Source organism: Ptychodera flava, chromosome 16 (assembly GCF_041260155.1).
Source record: "Ptychodera flava strain L36383 chromosome 16, AS_Pfla_20210202, whole genome shotgun sequence".
NCBI lineage: Eukaryota > Metazoa > Hemichordata > Enteropneusta > Ptychoderidae > Ptychodera > Ptychodera flava.
This window is the reverse complement of record NC_091943.1, coordinates 2,702,877-2,709,284: the sequence shown is the minus strand read 5'-3', so window position 1 is coordinate 2,709,284 and position 6,408 is coordinate 2,702,877. Positions and strand designations below refer to the sequence as shown.

General features: G+C 37.4%; 1 long non-coding RNA gene across 1 annotated transcript; it reads left to right on the top strand.

Moving 5' to 3' along the window:
- Positions 1 to 4,114: 4,114 nt before the first annotated feature.
- Positions 4,115 to 6,408, top strand: LOC139152516 (uncharacterized). Its single transcript, XR_011556644.1, has 2 exons — positions 4,115 to 4,249; positions 4,996 to 6,408. It is a non-coding gene; the product is annotated as an uncharacterized lncRNA (long non-coding RNA).

Here is a 6,408-nt window from a genome sequence, read left to right as displayed (position 1 = left end):
TTTTGTTGAAAATGGGTTAATTGCTGTCAGCAACTTGAATAGAGTTGAGGCTATAAATATAGATTAATATTGTTTCTCCGGAAAAGACGCTGAGTTAGCCGGTTTGTTTTTTACAGTATGAGCTTAGGTTAGTGTGCTATGTAGGTCAGTATGCTTGTAAAGAGTATTCTACATTTATCGTAAATGTGAATATACAACCTTTCGTACTTGCTGGGTGATATAGATTTGTAGATTCCAAAGTACAGATGCAAGAATTGCATAATCTACATTTATAAATTCCAAGGTACAGATGTAGGACTTTAGTACCCTCATACATAACCTGGCTGTCTGCACCTGTCACCTGACTGTCTGCCTCTTCAGGTAGATCTAGACAGTACAGGGATCAATTGGTTAGTGTAAAAAACAAAGACTTTGCTCTACAGAGGAGTTACGCTGCCGCCAGGGGCATGACCGTGGCGAGTACAATATGTCCTGTCAGGGATTAAACTTTGCTATGGTGTCTCGTAAGAACTCTGTCTAGGGGCAGCAGCACCTGGGGAAGAAAAAACCGTACAAGTCTCAATTGTGTACTTTCCAAGGAAACAGGATAAATAAGGGATGAACAACTGGACCATTTTTGCTAAATATGAGCGATAGGCGTCAAAAGTATTGCCAAAGATTGAGTGAGAGTCAGATAATCTGTCCCCGAGGCGCATTCTGACATGAGTGACTGAGACAGACAGACAGACAGACAGACAGACAGACAGACAGCGACAGAGAGAAGCGCAATAGTAGTAAGTGATAACGTCGTCAATTGTCATCAAAGGTCATAGAGTTAACAATCTGTGATAAAAGTGTTGTTATTAAGAAAATCGTGGATCATGGAATTCACACTATGGTTTTACAGAGATCTTATTTACTCATCGGCAAAGTAAATCAACTGTGTAATTTCGGGAGAATATTTTAATCGGTTTTGAGAAGTTCGTTCTCGAATCTTACCATACCAGTGCAAAATATTTGTGGAGAGAGGTATAAATTAAAAATTCTTGCTTGCACAACCTCCTTGTTGCCAGTGCCTCGCAGCCGTGTTACGTTATGATCATTATACAGACACGCTGTGGTAAATCTCATACAAAATACAGCACGCGTGGTCATCTGTTCATATGAACTTTGGAATTTGGTTCCTAGACGGTATCGCTTCAACCGGATGAGAACAGTCGATAATAAGTACATCTCTTCGTCTGATTTTAAGAGTCAGATTGGTTTCTATCGATGACGCTAGAATTCAATATCATTTTCCATTTTCATACTGAATGCAAAGGGAAAGACACGGCAGACAAATTTAACCCCTCCATTTTAAACACGATTATCTTCTAACGCATGCCGGCACGAATCGCGTTAGCCTGAACTTTGCATCAATTAAGATATACATGTCAGCATAAACCCGTTGCTGCGCAGAGAGAGAGAGAGAGAGAGAGAGAGAGAGAGAGAGAGAGAGAGAGAGAGAGAGAGAGAGAGAGAGAGAGAGAGAGAGAGAGAGAGAGAGAACACGTCTGATTGACGTACTGGTTTTCTATTTACTTTATATACAATTGGCCGAGTTTTTGCGCTGCTGGGCGGCGAATGAAATCTATACCGACGTCAGTGAACGACGGAAAGACCTCTCATTTCATAAGTTGAGACCCAAAAGTGTACTTCATCAGAGGTAAGGCCTTTCAAACTCCATTAACTCTTTATCCTCTGACTTCAAACTCTTTTTTTATCTTTTATTAAAATGTGCGTTGTTCATTGTTCTAAGTTTACAATCACAGATAAAGAAATACGATGGGAAACATTACATTGTGTGATAAGTTTTTCATAGGTCTGTAAAATACTTTTTAAGTTTCAACTTTTGTGCAATCTTATATCCCAATATAAATTCATTCTTGATGAGAATTTCTATTGGTGTTCTTGTACATGGAATCCAATATTTATGCATACACCGTTTCCCATTAATCTTACAATCGATATATGATTTGGGATTCCTTCGACAGGCTCTGTAAAGATAATATTTCGTTCTAGTCTGTTATATCAACGTCTCTGTTCCATTTTCGTAAAATATTTCTCATAAACATCTGGTACTTCTGTGCAATCTCAGAGTGTAAAAATCTGTGTTCCAGAGTGTTTGCCTAATCAGTTACTTTGATCACGGTCCCTCTCTTGTGGAGGGACCGTGCTTTGATATGCAAGCAGGATCTGACACTCTAGGAAGTTCAGTCGCAAGAGGGCGCTCCGACACTCGCTTTTCTGCCATGAGCGACGGATCTTCTGAGGTAGATTTGAATTTAATTTGGCAATTCTACAAGCATCCTGTCGTTGCTACACCATTGATTCTCTAAAGGTTAAGTTTTTTGTGTTTGTTTGGTTCATCTTAAGCTCTGAGTGGCAGGTAGTCTCGCATGCGAGATACAGTTCGAAAAATCACGAGAGAAGAAATTATTTCAGTAGCTGCCGAGTTTGACAGAGTGACTTGTGAGGTATCGTAACACCATAATGTAAATGGAGGCAGCGTTGTACATAACGCAGCATATTTTGCATTAATCACTATTGTGCAAAGATTAACTCATTTTCCATTAATTCGTTAACCCAAGATTACAATATTGGATTAAAATATTGGCTTTTGAGCATGACAAGCAATCGCAAGTTGGACGAGAAAGAAGTGTAAATTTATGCAACTTTATGCAAATCACCCAATTTCCTGGCTTCTCTTCTTCCGTATTCAACGTTTAAAACAATTTAACTCCACTCTTTCTGAGTCAAATTTTGTGAACTTTTCACGCTATATTCTTTTAATACTACACAGCGAAGCAATTATAATAATTTTGTTTGGTTATTGGCTTTTTCATTTTGAATGAGGATCATTTCATTCACTTTTATGGATGTCTCAAAGTTTGAGTATGATTATCCAGGAACCTGTTGAAGCAAGGAAGGTGAATGGGCACATAACATGCCGATGGTTAATATTCCCAGCTAGCTCAAAGAAGCTTTCGAAATTATTTCGATTATTTTTGTTTCTTGTGAGAAATTGTTTATATTGTTCTGATTACTGATAACATGTAGAATTATTAATCATCAGAACTCTACTCACACCTTGTGTACACGCCAAAAATGAATGATGAGAGAATTAAAACAAACAAAAAAAAGACTGGTTCAGGACAGGCAAACCATTTATATTTGCCTTGCATTCATTGAAGACAATAAGAATTGGGGGAAAATACTCAAATGTTGTTTTAAAGTAAGAATCTAGACCTTAGCAACTAAGGAAGGAGATGAATATCAGGGAGAGCAACACTGCGTAAAGAATAAATAGATACCATGTAACTACGCAAGTTACATGGCAAGAAAATACGGATGCAAAGAGTGCAGTTATTGGAACCTTGCAGATTGTATCTTACAGCTGTTATATTGTCTGATAACTCGTACATTAATTACGCATATTATGCACATACTAAAACAGGAGACGGTGATTCTCGACTCTCGATTAAGCTGACAAGTATTCCTCTTCTTTACTCCATAACATTAGTCCATGGTGTTTATGAGATGATTGTCGTTATCTCGACAAGATTCTGAACTGAAAATGGAATCAGAGATTCAGAAGACCACACGTTTGCAGATTAGAATCAATATTACAATTATCTGAATGGAGTGTAGGTGTCCGGTACACATTTATTTGTACGTGAAAATGTCGGTAAACGTACATTTATCCTAGCTGATGTAATAGTTTTAATGTAAAAGAATTGCAAAAGTAACAGAAAATAGGTTTCAACACTAACTCATCTTGAGTTCATGATTTTACTTCGGTGTCCATTCAATAGTCATAGATCAACTTTTGACAGTAGCGACTTAGCAAAAGCCATGTGAGCGGAAATCAAAATATGGAAATCATTGAAATGTGCTTTGATAACCCTGTGTAGATAATGATCACCCCAAAATTCATGGTCTCTTAAAGAACGACGGTCTTTAGTTTGAAAAGGTTACATCACATGCGCGGTCGTTTGTGTTGTGAACAGAAACTCGAACTCGCGAACGAGGGTCTATTGTTTTAAAATCACAACAGACAGTTGAGAACGAGGGTCTATGCAAACGTAAAACATGCGCAAACGGCTGCTGCGCAGAAAGACGGATCTATCTGTTTCTAGCGAAGTTTATGTTTCTAGCGAAGTTTATGTGCACCAGTGTTTTGGCGTATTGAGTTGCAATCGGCAGAAAAGCTAGATTACTGGTGATATTGGTAAGTATGACAAGCCTATGTCGAATGTACAAATTACAGGGCATGGAAACAATCATAGATTTCTATATTTCGTTTTGATTTTTTCTTCTTGAGATGTACATATTTTGTTCACTAGAACTAGGAATAGAAAAAAAAATGTGTGTATTGCAATCGAAAAAGAGTTGAGCTTCGGTAAAGTCGGTCAGTTATATTTGCCACACTTAAATATCATTGCATGCATTGCCGTTTGTCCAAAGTGTTTTGTATGTGGTCGAAGTTTCATTTATTTATAGCAAATTATTTATCACTTTCGGTTCAACAATATCCAGTCAATTTGCGTGACACTATGGTGTGAGTGCTTCAGAAACCGAGCAAAATTCATACCTAGCAGCTCGACAATTGATACTTGACAATCGAAGGTGCCACAAAGGAGCCTTAAATTTCATGAAGAGACTAGATGATCAGAATGTTGATACGTAAATGATGGAAGACCCTCTCTTTTAAGAACGCTACCACAGAATCGGCAATCCCTTCAAATTTGGAAACTGTTATATCTTTAAAATATACTAGCACTCTAAATATATTCGTCCGATAAAGCACCCATTAAAGCGTTAGAGTATTGATTGTCACGCAATTTTGATTCAGACCTCAGTTTAAAATATTCGAGTAATTGTGTTTGTGACTTAACAACAAATCTATTGCCTAATTGCTTTGACCTGCGGCCCCCTTGACATATTCCTTGATTGGTAACATGCGTCTCTGTGCAGATCTTCGTGACGTTTGATAATATGGGAAACAGACCAACGAGGACTGACTGTGGTGCTTGTATAAAGAATTCGGATATAACCAAAGTCCAGCGACAAATTTCTTCAATATCAGACCGAGACAGGATGCTCTTTCAGGGTGCCGTTGCAGTGGTATCGAAGCCAGGTTTCAGCTACGTATGGGAGCATGCAAATTTGAAAATCATTTTGACGGACGGACAAGAAATAGAGTGGTTCTCCGGAGACCAAACCAATAAGATGGTGATTCATTATGACGAGAATGACAAGTATGAATACCTGGAGACAGAAGTGGGATGGCGGCTGTATATTCACAAACTGTGGCTTGACAATAAACAATTTGTTTTGAAAGTCGTTGAGAAAGGGTTCTATGCGTTAGGTGTAAAATCTATTCTGCAATCGTACACAGCATCAGCCCTTAGGGCAATTCAATACAAATAGTACAATCCATTGCAAGATATAATATAATATGTCCCAATTCCCAGTAATGTCAATTCTTACCACCACGATATTGATTATTGTGTAAAAATAAAAGAAAGATACATGGATTTATTAGGCAAACGTTGGAGAGTATTCAAGCAAATTAAAGATGAAGATGTTCCTATATGTTTAGCTAAATTTGCGATATTATTAACTTTGCATCATTGTATATATTCGGAAGAAAGACATGTTTTTGATCGGAAAAAAGGTTGTCAGTGTTTGGTCTCGTTCCCACATGATTAGCGTATTCTGTCAATACAACTTTTGAAATGTGTAAGACTTTTACGATGCAAACGTAACGTTGTAATTTATTATATAATGACTCACCCCGAGGTTGGTTTATCTACGCATGGCATGACAAAGATAAAATGGTCGACGAATTTTTTTATCAACAAGGTAAAGCAAATAAGAATGTCTGCCATTATATGTATGTTGGTAATCGGTTGAATTTATCCAGGTGCACCCTAAGATCATAACAAAAAACATATCAAAATCGATTCGATTGTGTCAACAGTGACAGATTTAAGCCGCACCACTCATTTAATCCCTTTGACGCGTGACCTTTCGAAGATTTTCTGTATTTCCAACTAGCGTACATTTCTGCCACGTTACTGACTATACACTATTATGGATTTTCCACATTGATTGAAAGCCTTTGTAATGACTAATAACCTCACAAAATAGCAAGAAAAGAATGCATAACTAAACAGCTTTTCCTATAAACTTTACATTTGTGTATTCGGACTGTTTAAGCGGTTCTTGTGTTTTTTCTTTCAGATTTGTGTTTGTTTTTCTTAGTGCCTCTTTGTCATTCTGTTTCTGTCTATAATATCTTATTTCATCTGTGACATGCAAACTTTCTTTCTTGAAATGTGTAGAATTTACATTGTAATAAAAGGAAAGTGTCTTCACACATCA